A 16,059-nucleotide genomic window follows, 5' to 3' on the forward strand; every position below is an offset into this window, starting at 1 on the left:
TTGATCAGACAAACAATACCAATGAACAATGGGACCTGTAATTGTGGTTTCTCTGATGAAGCTGGAAAAGAAAACAAAGAAAATTGAATTCATAAATATTTCTTTCAAATCATGTTTGAGGTGTAAAGATTTTAATCTAGATATATAAACAAATACTTGGACGCTGTAAAAACCATGAACTTTTGCGCATATTATGATGTCGGTTTTGTTTGTTGACAGAAATTTTTCCTTATCAAAGACTATTTAAGTCAGCAAACGTCACTAGCCGTGCATTGTATTTTCTTGGCTTCTGCACTTGCTATCCATGCCAGGAGTATACCCGAGATAATTGTGCACCCCAGTGAATGGATTACCATCCATATGCCCATCCATTCACTGTAACAAGCAGAATATTTACACGATAGATTTACGGCAGGAACATGAAGCTCAACAGTGGCTGACAATGGGGAAATTAGTGGGGGTGAGGGGGGTAGCTGAGGGTGAAAATGGGGGTTTCAACAGGTTGGGGAGGCGGCTGATGGGTGGGAACATGGTGGGGAGCTTAGAACCTGACGGTTTGAAAGGGACTAGCGGCAGATTGGCAGCGTCTATGTAACACCGCCCCATGATGGTGGGTTATGTTTTTGCCACAAATCATTTCCTGGAAAAAATTCATCCGCCATTTTATTGCTCAGGAACTGGAATTTCCAATGTCTAAACCAAGATGGTTTTGAAAAAATTCCCAAAACATAATTAACTGCAGCCATTGCCTTTCTTTTGTGCTTTTACACCCCCATTGAAGTTTTTATTTGAAGGCATCAGCTTCTTCCAAAAGCCTTGAACTTGATGCTGTTGCCCAGTGCGGTGACTCTTGAATAGATACAGATTGTGCTGTCTGAGAATATGCACCGTACCCTCATTTCCAGGATGCATTAACACCATTTAATCCGAATATTTTTCGTTCGCTTCTAGCAGTTTCTGCTTGATGGTTTTTGAAAACTATTTGAAGAAAAACAAGGGGATGGATTTCAAAATATTCTTTCAGGCAAAGTTTATATTGAGTGTTTTTTGTTAAACAGAAAGACTGTATGTGTAATGAGAGAGAGTAAGAGAAGAAATCAGATGGGGTCTATTTTAACTTTTGGACAGCCGACTGGCATGGGGTTGGGGGAAAATGAGAGCCATTTTGAGGCCCTGGCCTGATTGAAATGGAACTCGCTGGATTCAGGTTGCCCCATATCAGGGAGCTCAGAGGCCTCTGTGCAGACAGTAAGGTTAGTCCGTATAGGAGATGTTGCGACCTCAGGGCATGGGAGGTGGGCGATTGCTGGGGGGGGGGGGGGGTCAGTGGGGGAGTCCTGGGCAGCAGAGGCACAGATTACTTTTGGGGGGCTAGAGCACTGTTTCTGGTGTTAGACAAGGGAAGGGCGAGTGGTGGTAAGGGGTAGGGAACACAATGGGAATGAGGGGTGGTGGCAGTATGAGTGTTGGAGGAAAGGGACGTGAAGGCCACAATTTCCCTGCAGCCCTCAGTGGCTCATTTCCCGCTTCTTACCATGGGGTAAATGCCCTGTAAATTGCCTGAAATATCTTCTCAAAATGGAGAATCAGCTAAAAGGTACTCACACAAAATAGAGTCAGTAATTCAACTGAATGCTGCGAAATTAAATCTAAATTCGTAAAACTAATTACGAATTAACTTTGACATCTTCCAGCCTATTTGCATGATAGTTAGAAATAATTGACACCAAGAGAGGTAAACTCTTCTGTCACATGCATTACACCGATTTGGTGAATTGCATAAAGGAGTTGTTGTTCTTTGAATTTAGGGCGTAGAAGTTGTTTAATCAGAAGAAGATTCTCTTTGTCTTCTGTTGTAATTCTTCCTGGAAGATGTAGAGGGCTACCCTTACAAGTACAAAGTATGTTCAGGACAGAGAATAAGGGGTTATACAAGTCAGAATGTATGGATATACAAGTCAGTTGCAAGCAGATATGAGTGTGTCATTTACTTGTACAAGTTGTCTTGAGATCAAGGAAAGTGAGCATTAAGCCAGCCAGCACAGATACAGCAACTCATGTGTAAGGAGTACTCAACCAGAACAGAGGATCCAAGTGAACAGATAATCCTGTCATCCAAGAACATATATTCTCTAAATTTAAGAACTCAGGAGGGGGAAATTCAGTTTCGGCCAGTTTGGGGTCGGTAACAGTCGGGAGGCGCGAGACTTAGCACCAAGCGCTGAGGTCTCGACCCCCTCGAGAAATGAAGGTTACCGCTTCCTCCCTGGGGCGGTAACGGGGCGGGTTCCTCAGCAGCGCTGCACACAGGGCCGTGCCGCGCTGCCACGTTGGAGGGGCTTTTCCCTCACATAAAGGGAAGGGCCCACACTGCAGGCTCTGGAAAAGAAAAAGGGACCTACCTGGAACACCATTTTTAAAAATTTTCCATCAGCCACCTCGCCTTTAATTTTCACCCCGGGAGCAGGAGACACGCCCCCTGCAGCTGTCGGTGTTATCACCTGGTGCTGCTGCAGGGGGCGCCAGCGGGGCGATGCGCACGGTGATGGCGCAGGAGATTGAAGCGCAAAGCCATAACTCCACCGCAACTCCCACCCAATATGGTGGGAATCATTAACAGAGCCGCTGGTCATTAACTCATTTGCGTTCCCCCCCCTCCCCGCTCCTGTAGGTGCAAATGCACCCAATTTCTCCCCCTAAGTTTTCTTTTGTCGTGAAGTGGGGATCCCAAAGAAAGTAATATTTTCTTTAGTAATTGGTCACTCTTACTATTTTTGTACCCGTGTCAGAGTTGGGCTTTTAGGTTGCCCGAACAACGTTCATTAACTGCAACCAGGGCAAAGCAGTCTCACGGCCACTAAACAAATGTGACGTTCTATTTCTTATGCCGGACGTTATTGTGGTTTATCGGAGTGCCATTTGCTATCAGGCATAAAATAAGTTTGGTGTAATGTCTAGCTCCACGTGGCTACATAAACAGATGCTAATTAGGGCCGTGTTATTTCCCTAATAGTTTGTTGGCATTATACCATGTACCAAACCCTGCATCAAACTGTCCAGAAAAGTATGTGCATGTTCTCGTGGAGATTAAATTGAATTTACAAAGGTTTGTTTTTGAGGATGAAAATGTAATTTTGAACTGTTCTGTTACAATTGATTATCCATACTTTATGCCGGCGTCTTGTATTTTAGAAAATTATGGGTTAGATTTTCCTGCAACAGAGAGATCGGTGACACACACTGTAAATGTCACCATCTCACCCACCACTCTTGCTGTTGATAACTTGCTCCAGGGTTTGCTGCTTTTATAATGAGAATAGGCCGCAGCGAACACCACGGTGGATCAGGCACTCCCTGCCGGTCAAAGAGCTGAAGTGATGGCACATTCACTATCCGGGGTGCGTTTCAGTGAACGGAAGAGTAACTTCTTGAACAAAAGTTTAATCTGCAGTCCAGCTTTGCATTAAGCATCGATGTCCCGCTAAAATACTCACGTACACATGACCGAAAGAGTAAGAAAACTAATTGACTCAACTAAATAAATGAATCAGTAAAAACTGCCTTGGTTCATTTGCGATTTAAGGCAGATGAAACGTTCCCCAAATAGTCACCATCACAAAACTATAGCACAGACTTCCGAGTAAAGGATAAATAACACAGTGGAAAACAACTTAAAGCTCTTCCCTCTATTACTCTGTCTCTCTCATTATAGCACCCAGCTGCACTTTGAACATCCCTGATGCTTCAGCTTTTACTACTCTACTCAGCAGATTATTCCCAATGTCCATCACATTTTAAATACAGAAGGTATATTTATTTTGAATTAAACTTTTACTAGTTTAAACTTATGACTTTTCACCCTAATTTGAAGTAATATTCTGTGCTTCCATTGTCTATTATATATTCCTCAGTCTCTCTCTAGACTGTAGGGAACGAGGTTTCTTCAATCTTTCCTCATACCTTATCTCCACAATTGGGATCAATATTATTGGCTCTCCTTTGTACCCTCTCCAATGATTGAATGTTTTTTTTGGTAGTTCATACTTATGATAGGCTTGCATTGATAGCCAATGAAGTACTTTTGAAGTCACTGTTGTAATGTAGGAAACGTATAAGTCGACTGCCAGGGAACCAAAGCCTTTACCATCCAACGTATTGCCTGGGGACAGAGCATATTCCACTGCCAGGGAATTAGATACATAATAGACAGCTTAACAATCGGAAGGAAACATGGGGGGGAAAATTGTGGTCGGAGGTTTCCTTCATACGAACGCATCCGACATGAAAAAAATCTATGAAATTATCTGCTGGTCCTGGAGAAACGTAGGATTCCGGCCTGAGGCCTTCATTCGCAGTGCAGCATGCAGATGTCTATATTGCAATCATGTGGGCCTGGACCACAAATCACTATGTAGTATTCTCATTGATAATAATGGGAACTCCATTTGACAAGGTCCCACACAAGAGATTAGTGTGCAAAATTAAGGCACATGGTATTGGGGGTAATATATTGACGTGGATAGAGAACTGGTTGGCAGACAGGAAGCAAAGAGCGGGAATAAACGGATCCTTTTCAGAATGGCAGGCAGTAACGTGGGGTACCGCAAGGTTCAGTGCTGCTATTACCAATATATATTGATTTAAACAAAGGAATTGAATGTACTATCTCCAAGTTTGCAGATGACACTAAGCTGGGTGGCAGTGTGAGCTGTGAGGAGGATGCCAAGAGGCTGCAAGGTGACTTGGTCAGGTTAGGTGAGTGGGCAAATGCATGGCAGAGCAGTATAATGTCGATAAATGTGAGGTTATCCACTTTGGTGGCAAAACAGGAAGGCAGGTTATTATCTGAATGGTGACAGATTAGTAAAAGGGGAGGTGCAACGAGACCTGGATGTCATGGTACATCAGTCATTGAAAGTAGGCTTGCAGGTACAGCAGGCAGTTAAGAAAGCAAATGGCATGTTGGCCTTCATTGCGAGAGGATTTGAGTATAGGAGCAGGGAGGTCTTGCTGCAGGTGTACAGGGCCTTGGTGAGACCACATCTTGAATATTGTGTGCAGTTTTGGTCTCCTAATCTGAAGAAGGACATTCTTGCTATTGAGGGAGTGCAGCGAAGGTTCACCAGACTGATTCCCGGGATGGCAGGACTAACATATGAGGAAAGACTGGATCGACTAGGGTTATACTTGAATTTAGAAGAATGAGAGGGGATCTCATAGAAGCATATAAAATTCTGATGGGATTGGACAGGTTAGATGCAGGAAGAATGTTCCCAATGTTGAGGAAGTCCAGAACCAGAGGTCACAGTCTAAGGATAAGGGGTAAGCCATATAGGACCGAGATGAGGAGAAACTTTTTCACCCAGAGAATTGTGAACCTATGGAATTCTCTACCACAGAAAGTTGTTGAGTCCAGTTCGTTGGATATATTCAAAAGGGAGTTAGCTGTGGCCCTTACGGCTAAAGGGTTCAGGGGGTATGGAGAGAAAGCAGGAATGGGGTACTGAAGTCGCATGATCAGCCATGATCATATTGAATGGCGGTGCAGGCTCGAAGGGCCGAATGGCCTACTCCTGCACCTATCTTCTATGTTTCTATGCTTCTATGAGAATAACTCCCTAAAACACCGAAACACAGCACAATAAATAAGAAACACCTCACATAGTTAAAATTAATTGAAATTAAATGTAATTAAATGTTTTAGAAAAAAAAATTGGGGGGAATTTAAAAAAAATGTGTTTTAATAGGGTTAAAAAATAAACTTACCTTAATGGACAGGGTTTTTAACATAAAAATGAATGATTAAATGTTTCTATTTTTTTTAAAGCGTTACGTAAAAGTAAGCTATGCACCTGCTTTTAGCAAGCGTAAAAGTTTGAAGGACATTCACTGGGCAGGAGTTGGGAAAATAGCCCAAACTCTGCCGCGCGGTTGTCCTTCCTGCGGGGATGTGTTCGGTCTGTCTGAAGAAATTTTGACAGATCGGAAGAGCCGGTTTTCAGCGCATGCGCATCCCGCCCCAAGAACGGGCTTTTCCGAGGCCTTGCCAGTTGTGTGCGCACTCCGTACGGACCCAGCAGGGCTGCAATATTCAACCTATGATCTTTACACAGTCACCACAATAAACCAAAATCAGAAACAAGGGGCACACAGAGAGGTCTAAATCCCTCACTAAAAGCACTGCTTTCTGTTTCTAGACAGCCTATGTAGGAAATTGTCACTAAACATCAGTGAGGTGTGGCCTGTGTAGACCTGAACCAACAAATAGTTCTTCAGCATATTCCTGCCACATTTTAAATAAAAGAAAACATTTTTTTTAAATGTTAGATTTATCCAAATCCAGGAGATCCAATTTGGAACAAAATTCAGATTTTCTGAATAACAAACCTTAGCCCCAGAGGAGTTTATTTTGGATTTAGAGTCGGTGTTCACCCTAAGTAACATTCCAAAACTAAGACTTCATAACAACATCTGGGCTATTTCAGAACAAATGTAATTTCGCACCACTTAGTGCTTAGGCCTTTCAAGCTGAGCAGGGGTGAACTGGAGAAACGACTTTCACAAATCCTTGAGAAGCAACAACATTCCTTAATAGTGCTTAAAATGACTTCTTCACCTCTCTCCAAATATCACCACTTCAGTATCATAGAAATAGAAAAAATACAACACCATAGTGAATGGCATTGTTGACTTCTCAGTCCCTGCTGTTCTGCAATAATTGCAGACTTCAACTGTTATTCTATATCAATAACACCTTTCCCCTCCTCCTGATCTCAACCAGTTCCAGTAAATTATTATATGATAAATACAATAATACAATATTGTAGTCCTGACTGAGACACTTATTCAGACCATCATCTTTCTATTCAGCACCCAACAGAGTGGAGATTTGACCTAATCTCATCCAAGCATTAGAAACATAGAAAATAGGTGCTGGAGTAGGCCATTCGGCCCTTCGAGCCTGCACCGCCATTCAATAAGATCATGGCTGATCATTCCCTCAGTAACCTTTTCCTGCTTTCTCTCCATATCCCTTGATCTCTTTAGCTGTAAGGGCCATATCTAACTCCCTTTTGAATATATTTAGTGAATTGGCCTCAACTACTTTCTGTGGTAGAGAATTCCACAGGTTCACCACTCTCTGGGTGAAGAAGTTTCTCCTCATCTTGGTCCTAAATGGCTTACCCCTTATCCTTAGACTGTAACCCCTGGTTCTGGACTTCCCCAACATTGGGAACATTCTTCCTGCATCTAACCTGTCTAAACCCGTCAGAATTTTAAACGTTTCTATGAGGTCCCCTCTCATTCTTCTGAACTCCAGTGAATACAAGCCCAGTTGATCCAGTCTTTCTTGATAGGTCAGTCCCACCATCCCGGGAATCAGTCTGGTGAATCTTCGCTGCACTCCCTCAATAGCAAGAATGTCCTTCCTCAAGTTAGGAGACCAAAACTGTACACAATACTCCAGGTGTGGCCTCACCAAGGCCCTGTACAACTGTAGCAACACCTCCCTGCCCCTGTACTCAAATCCCCTCGTTATGAAGGCCAACATGCCATTTGCTTTCTTAACCGCCTGCTGTACCTGCATGCCAACCTTCAATGACTGATGTACCATGACACCCAGATCTTGTTGCACCTCCCCTTTTCCTAATCTGTCACCATTCAGATAATAGTCTGTATCTCGGTTTTTACCACCAAAGTGGATAACCTCACATTTATCCACATTATACTTCATCTGCCATGCATTTGCCCACTCACCTAACCTATCCAAGCCACTCTGCAGCCTCATAGCATCCTCCTCGCAGCTCACACTGCCACCCAACTTAGTGTCATCCGCAACTTTGGAGATACTACATTTAATCCCCTCGTCTAAATCATTCATGTACAATGTAAACAGCTGGGGCCCCAGCACAGAACCTTGCGGTACCCCACTAGTCACTGCCTGCCATTCTGAAAAGTACCCATTTACTCCTACTCTTTGCTTCCTGTCTGACAACCAGTTCTCAATCCACGTCAGCACACTACCCCCAATCCCATGTGCTTTAACTTTGCACATTAATCTCTTGTGTGGGACCTTGTCGAAAGCCTTCTGAAAGTCCAAATATACCACATCAACTGGTTCTCCTTTGTCCACTTTACTGGAAACATCCTCAAAAAATTCCAGAAGATTTGTCAAGCATGATTTCCCTTTCACAAATCCATGCTGACTTGGACCTATCATGTCACCATTTTCCAAATGCGCTGCTATGACATCCTTAATAATTGATTCCATCATTTTACCCACTACTGAGGTCAGGCTGACCGGTCTATAATTTCCTGTTTTCTCTCTCCCTCCTTTTTTAAAAAGTGGGGTTACATTGGCTACCCTCCACTCCATAGGAACTGATCCAGAGTCAATGGAATGTTGGAAAATGACTGTCAATGCATCCGCTATTTCCAAGGCCACCTCCTTAAGTACTCTGGGATGCAGTCCATCAGGCCCTGGGGATTTATCGGCCTTCAATCCCATCAATTTCCCCAACACAATTTCCCGACTAATAAAGATTTCCCTCAGTTCCTCCTCCTTACTAGACCCTCTGACCCCTTTTATATCCGGAAGGTTGTTTGTGTCCTCCTTAGTGAATACTGAACCAAAGTACTTGTTCAATTGGTCTGCCATTTCTTTGTTCCCCGTTATGACTTCCCCTGATTCTGACTGCAGGGGACCTACGTTTGTCTTTACTAACCTTTTTCTCTTTACATACCTATAGAAACTTTTGCAATCTGCCTTAATGTTCCCTGCAAGCTTCTTCTCGTACTCCATTTTCCCTGCCCTAATCAAACCCTTTGTCCTCCTCTGCTGAGTTCTAAATTTCTCCCAGTCCCCGGGTTCGCTGCTATTTCTGGCCAATTTGAATGCCACTTCCTTGGCTTTAATACTATCCCTGATTTCTCTAGATAGCCACGGTTGAGCCACTTTCCCTTTTTTATTTTTACGCCAGACAGGAATGTACAATTGTTGTAGTTCATCCATGCGGTCTCTAAATGTCTGCCATTGCCCATCCACAGTCAACCCCTTAAGTATCATTCGCCAATCTATCCTAGCCAATTCACGCCTCATACCTTCAAAGTTACCCTTCTTTAAGTTCTGGACCATGGTCTCTGAATTAACTGTTTCATTCTCCATCCTAATGTAGAATTCCACCATATTATGGTCACTCTTCCCCAAGGGGCCTCGCACAATGAGATTGCTAATTAATCCTCTCTCATTACCCAGTCTAAGATGGCCTCCCCCCTAGTTGGTTCCTCGACATATTGGTCTAGAAAACCATCCCTTATGCACTCCAGGAAATCCTCCTCCACCGTATTGCTTCCAGTTTGGCTAGCCCAATCTATGTGCATATTAAAGTCACCCATTATAACTGCTGCACCTTTATTGCATGCACCCCTAATTTCCTGTTTGATGCCCTCCCCAACATCACTACTACTGTTTGGAGGTCTGTACACAACTCCCACTAACATTTTTTGCCCTTTGGTGTTCTGCAGCTCTACCCATATAGATTCCACATCATCCAAGCTAATGTCTTTCCTAACTATTGCATTAATCTCCTCTTTAACCAGCAATGCTACCCCACCTCCTTTTCCTTTTATTCTATCCTTCCTGAATGTTGAATACCCCTGGATGTTGAGTTCCCAGCCCTGATCATCCTGGAGCCACGTCTCCGTAATCCCAATCACATCATATTTGTTAACATCTATTTGCACAGTTAATTCATCCACCTTATTGCGGATACTCCTTGCATTAAGACACAAAGCCTTCAGGCTTGTTTTTTTAACACCCTTTGTCCTTTTAGAATTTTGCTGTACAGTGGCCCTTTTTGTTCTTTGCCTTGGGTTTCTCTGCCCTCCACTTTTCCTCATCTCCTTTCTGTCTTTTGCTTTTGCCTCCTTTTTGTCTCCCTCTGTTTCCCTGCATTGGTTCCCATCCCCCTGCCATATATTTTTAACTCCTCCCCAACAGCACTAGCAAACACTCCCCCTAGGACATTGGAGAAAACAGGGGCCTCTCTATGTCACTCTTAACTACCCTGCTGTTGCTTTTAATAAGTGCTAATGGTGGAACTGATATCTGTGGTCTTTACAAAACTATCCTCCAATGGTTATCCAATGGAAGCATCTGATTTTTGGTCAACAAGTAGAGTGGAAATCTAAGTTCTAACAGGGAGAGAGGGGCCATATCCATTTCAGAGGAGCTTACTGCTGGGCCTGTGTCCATATTGTCTCATGATCTTGGCCATTTAGATAGGTCGGACTATCCTGTCTTCACCCCCCCCCCCCCAAATAAAGTCAGCCATGCAACTTCCATTTAGACACAACAATCAATGGACTTTATTTTTTTTAATGGATGCTCCTATTGTGATTGTTCTGTATTAAAACCAGATTCTAGTGTCAGCTTGGCTCAGTATATAGTGCTTTTACCTTTAAGTTAAAAATTTGAGGATTCATGCCCTACTCCAGAACTTCTTAACAAAATCCAGGCTGATACATCAGCACAGTACTGAAGGACGTTGCACTGTTGCAGTTGCCATTCTTCAGATGAATTGTTAAACCAAAACCATATTTGCCAGTTTTGATGGTTCCGGTGTACATTAATGGTCACATAGCACTATAGGAAAAAGAGCAGGACATTCTACCAATCTCCTAGCCAACTTTCTTCTATCAACCAACACCATCAAAAATAGATTAACTGGTCATTTATCTCCATAGCTTTTTGTGGGATCATGCTGTGTGCTAAGTGGCTGATCTATACATAACCAGTAGTGATTGAATTATTTTGAAGTACTTTGTGTGTGAAGTGCATTGGCTGCCTTTGAGATGAAACGCTATATAAATGCAAATCTTTTTCTTTTGTGCTGAATTTTTAATTGTGACACAACTAACATAATTTTCATCTCCATGGATAGAATGTTTGATGGTTTCAAACACTGACAATGTCTTCATTTCTCAGAACAGTTCATTCATACAATAACAAAGCTTCACAAACGCAGCATGGTGAAACAGTTTAATGATTTAACTGATAAATCTTTTATTCTGAATATATTTGCACAAGAATAAAGTAACACACCATTTCTAAGATTATAAACTTTGTTTTTTTAACAGTATTGTACAAATTTATACAAAATTTCTTTCAGGCTTGTCAAGTTCCACAAAACGTTCAGAAAGCACAAGAAGTAAAAGGGAGAGAGCCTCGAGCTGCAGGCAGCAGTGAGAACCTCTTGCAAGAGCACACATTGAACCATCTGCGACCATAAATAAATCATCCATCAAAGCAGGATCTGGACACTCTGTACTATGGTCAACAACAGCACGATTCCCTTCATTCACATTGTAAAACAGCTTTGCAACTTGCAACCCAGTAAGGCTACAGGGCTAGATGATTTTGAAAAAAAGCTATATAAACCTCATATAAACACACACAAATGGCAGCAATGCTCTTCAACAATTTATCTACCAGCTTAAGCTTTAAAAAAAATCAACATCAAATTGTACATGTACCAGGGACTTTGAAACTTCACAGCTCAATCATAACTAAAGCTGCTTCATTGAAAATGTATTAAAAACCAAACTGTTCACTAACTGGCAGTGTTGTGGATACAACAATTCTACTGTTTTAATCCCAATTATTCTTAAGTCATGACTTTTGAATGAATAATCAGTAAAATGATCAGTCTATTTTATTTTCCCCTTCACAGTTCTATCTTTGTAATCTTATTAAAGGACATTAATACTTTATTGATTATGCTTTATGGGATGTTAGTTCATCCATTGTTCACCGTGTGATGGGATTCTATTGCCATGTCAGTTAAGTTCAAATCCCTAGAAATCTTGCTGTAAGTGCACAATGCTCAATTCAGGCATCATTTGGAGTGTACAATATAGTATCATTGCCAAGGTACAAGGGACTCATCCAATCCCCTGAGGTGGGTAATGCCGACTTTGCCAACCAGATTGATCCCGAATATTAGAGGGATGAACTAAGCAGAATAACTTCATAAAATACCGTATTTCAGTTTTGAAGAAAGATATATCGGAGGAGCTGCTTACAGTACTTTATATGATGCTTATCACGACAGAGAACGTAAATCTTAATAATACTTTAGGATGTGCTAAATATGCCCCTTGCGTTTGTATTTAACAGCTCAGGAGTCGAGGATTGTTCCCATGGACTGGAGGAAGGCTCATGTTATGCCAATATTCAAAAAGGGCAACAAGTCACAACAGGAACGTTAGAGGCCCACAAACTTAACTTCAGTTATAGGCAAGTTGCTGGAAGGGAACATTAGAGATACACTGTATGACCACCTAAACAGAAACGAGGTTATTAGATAGTCTCAACATGACTGAGAAAAATAGGCCATATCTCACTAACCTGGTTGAATTTTCTGAGCAGGATACTAGGTTGGTGAATGTCGGCATTGTATACTTGGTTTTCAAAACGCTTTTGACAAGGTGCCACACAATAGGCTGCTTTACAAGATAGATTTTTGTGAAAACAGATACTGAGTTGGATAGGAAAATGGTTGCTTTTTTCATAGGCAGAGGGTTGTTATTAATTATAGTGCTTCTGTATGGAAACCGGTTACTAGTGAAGTCCCACAGGATCTGTGTTAGTTCTGCTGCTTTTCATAATCTATATTCAAGATCTGGATGAAGTCATGGGAGAACTGTTCATGTGTCCATGGATTTGTGCAACTGTTAGAACCTTGGCTAAAAAATTACTATAATCAGATCTAGATGCGATGGGAGATGATCACACATCTGGAAGATGACACTGAATATAGATAAACATGGGTAGGGCTAATGCCCTGCATGTGTATGCCATGCAGGCTTCTGAACTAAAGCCTGTTGAATGGGAAAGAGACCTCGGTGTTATTGTACAAGTCTCTTAAAAAGTTCTCTACCAGTGCTGTGAGGCTGCAATGAAAGCAAAACAAAAGGTTTTGAATGTGTCACTCGGATAATCCAATATAAAACAAAAAGCATTATAGTGTCCTTGTACAAGATCTTGGTATGGTCTCATCTAGAATACTGTGTCCAGTTTTGGTCTCCTCACCTGGTGGATGATATGGAAGTGCTGGTAAAGATTCAGAGAAGAGCCACTAGTGTAAAATACCTAGCTTAAAAGCCCTTACTTAGCATGATAGGTTTAGAGAGCTGGTTTTTCTTACTCTAGAAAAGCATAGTACTTCAGAGAGATTGGATTGATAATTTAAACAAAAATGAAGAACGAGGCTGTGCCCGTGTGGATAGACTATATGAATTAGATAGGTTAGGGAGAAACAGGGGACATGCGCATAAGTTAAATAAGCATAGAACTAGCTTGGATGTTAGAAGGTTCTTCTTTTCGCAGAAGTCATCAGCCTTTGAAACAAATTATCGACTCATGCAGTGAGTGTGGATTCACTGCAAGTGTTCAAAAGAGAGCTGAAGGCGCTCCTGACTGTAGCTGATATCACTGCATACAAAAGGTAAGTGGGATGTTAGGGATGTGCCTCATGGCCACTGTGATCTCTTGGAACTCATTTGGATCACTTTTGTGATTTGTTTTCTATGAATTAGTCTAGGTTATTTTTTAAATGTTTTTAAAAATCTTTTCCAGGTGATTACTTAGCTTCTGGTGGGTGGGAATAATGATGCTCAACTACAGCATGTCTGTATTGGACAGACTCGATGGACCAGCTGGTCTTTTCCTGGTAGTTTTTTTTTGCTCGGGCAAATATATGCTAGGGCAGCAGGACAAGGGTTACGAAAATCAAACTTAGGACAGGGGTTTGGAAATATTTCTTTGCAAAGATGGTGATCAGCAGTTGAAACAGGCCAACATGAAAGGCCATTGAGGAAACACACTACTTTCGTTTGTAGGAGTCAAATTAAAAGTTTAAGGAGATATTTAGTTGCCTTGATGAAAGTAAATGTGAAAAATGAATTGGCAATCTGATGAAGGAACACTTTATCGCAAAGGGCTAATTGCTCAATATTGTTCATCACACTAGAGAAACCGAAAGAGCTTTTGACCGAATTGAGAGGACTACCCAAAAACTGTCAATTTATTGAAATTTAGAAGCTGATTTATGTGCGGGCTCACTTAAATTCAATTCAGAAAAGAAACTCTGAGGAAATTCATTTAAAAGTAAAAAAGCACTTGACATTGCCTCAAGTGTAGAGAGAGTGTAAACAGACAAATGTGTATTCCTACAACAGGCTGCAGCAAACGAGGATTATGGAACCCAAAGGGAACTTTTTCATTGTAGGAAATTAAATCATAAATGCAGATTCTTGTTGTTACTAGTGTCATCTATGTAATGAGATTGGACATATGTGGAAAATATTCCAGTATAACCGAGATTGTCAAAACTTACAGGACATTCTGAGAACTGAGGTTTCAAAGGAAAGACAAAAGCAAAACCTTATAAGCTAAAGAGAGAATCAGTAAAACAAACATTCTTACCATTAGAAGGGGGAAGGGCTGAAATCTGACTACATCATCTAAAAATTAGTAACCAATTTGTACTCTCAAATCAGGGAAATCAGAATCAAACTCTGAAATTATTATTCCACTACAAGAGAATAAAAGTTTGGCAGTAGAATTATGTTTTTATCCATTTTACAGGAAGAAACTTTTATTTAGAAAAAGTAACACTCCAAGATATAACAGCCATTTTAAAGTCAGGTATGAGATAAATAAACCTGACATTGGTAAGATTGATCGATCTGTGACACATGAAGACCAAATGGTTGTCTTAACTTTGCTTCTTGCTCAAGAAAAATGTCTGTTTTTTTCCAAATAAAGCTAATCATCTTCCATACAGCTAAATCGGCTGAAAAGGGTAGAAAAGAGTCACCAGAGGCAAATAGTTACTGCAGAAGGGTGCAGTGTTTTGATGACATACTGAGAGCTGTATGTAGCGCAGAGTACAAGAGTAAAAGAAAACACACATCAATATGCTTTAAATCAAGATCTATTCCATAAACTTTAAAAACAAACTTTATGATGAGCTGAATAGATTGAAAGGACAAAGAGTAACCATAAAGATGGAGTACTCAAATAGACAACACCCATTGTTCCAATATTAAAACCAGATAGAAATATTAGAACTTGGTGATTATAAAACCATGTGGTATTGCAGACATGAAAAGCTTGGCAAGAACACATGTTTGGTGGGCAAGTTTACATCATGCTGATCAGGTATATGAAATCTATTATCTTGCTATCACAATCAAACTAAGCATATTACAAGCCCAGATAATCCCTGGATTTGATCTTCAAATCAATGACAATAAGATCAAACTGATTTTGCTGGCTTTAGTATGAATGAGAATGTTCTTATATTGGTGAATGCAAGATCGAAGTGGGCTGGCATCATTCCTAGGCCATTTATAACCATCAGTACTACTGCTACTAATGTTGTTTTTCACCTCTGGTCTACCAGGGAAACTGATTTAAGACAAGGATCCTCAGATTACAGCCAAAGAATTTAAGGTGTACTGGAAGATCTTATCATCCCATAAGATTATATGAGGCTGCCACCCCCCCCCCCCCCCCCATGTCTTATGCATTTTTGCAGTATCTGCTCATTGTCCTTTGTATACTCTCCTCACCTGCCCTGAGACTTGTGCATTCTGTTAGAGCCAGCTGAACCTGCGAAACCCATGACTGTGGAGGTAACCCAGGTGGTTTCCTCATCAACATGAGGATGAACTTCAATATTAACAGGAATGATTAGTGGCACAATCCTATCCCCCGCCCCCCCCCACCCACCCAAAGCACCCTCATTTGTTTATAACTTGTATACATATGTACTGAAATATTTTTCGAGAAGCTGTAAGATCTGTACATCTATTCATTGCATTAAGTTGTGCAAGCTCAATGTTTGTCTCAATAGAACATGATTCCAATTTGTCTTTCAACAAAAATGGCTCCCTGGAATCCCCATTGTGGAAATAGATATATTGTAATGTTTGATCATGTAATGATATTACATATTGAAACAAGTGAATGTTATTTAATTTAAAATTGTA

Source organism: Pristiophorus japonicus, chromosome 13, assembly GCF_044704955.1.
Source record: "Pristiophorus japonicus isolate sPriJap1 chromosome 13, sPriJap1.hap1, whole genome shotgun sequence".
In the NCBI taxonomy this organism is placed as follows: domain Eukaryota; kingdom Metazoa; phylum Chordata; class Chondrichthyes; family Pristiophoridae; genus Pristiophorus; species Pristiophorus japonicus.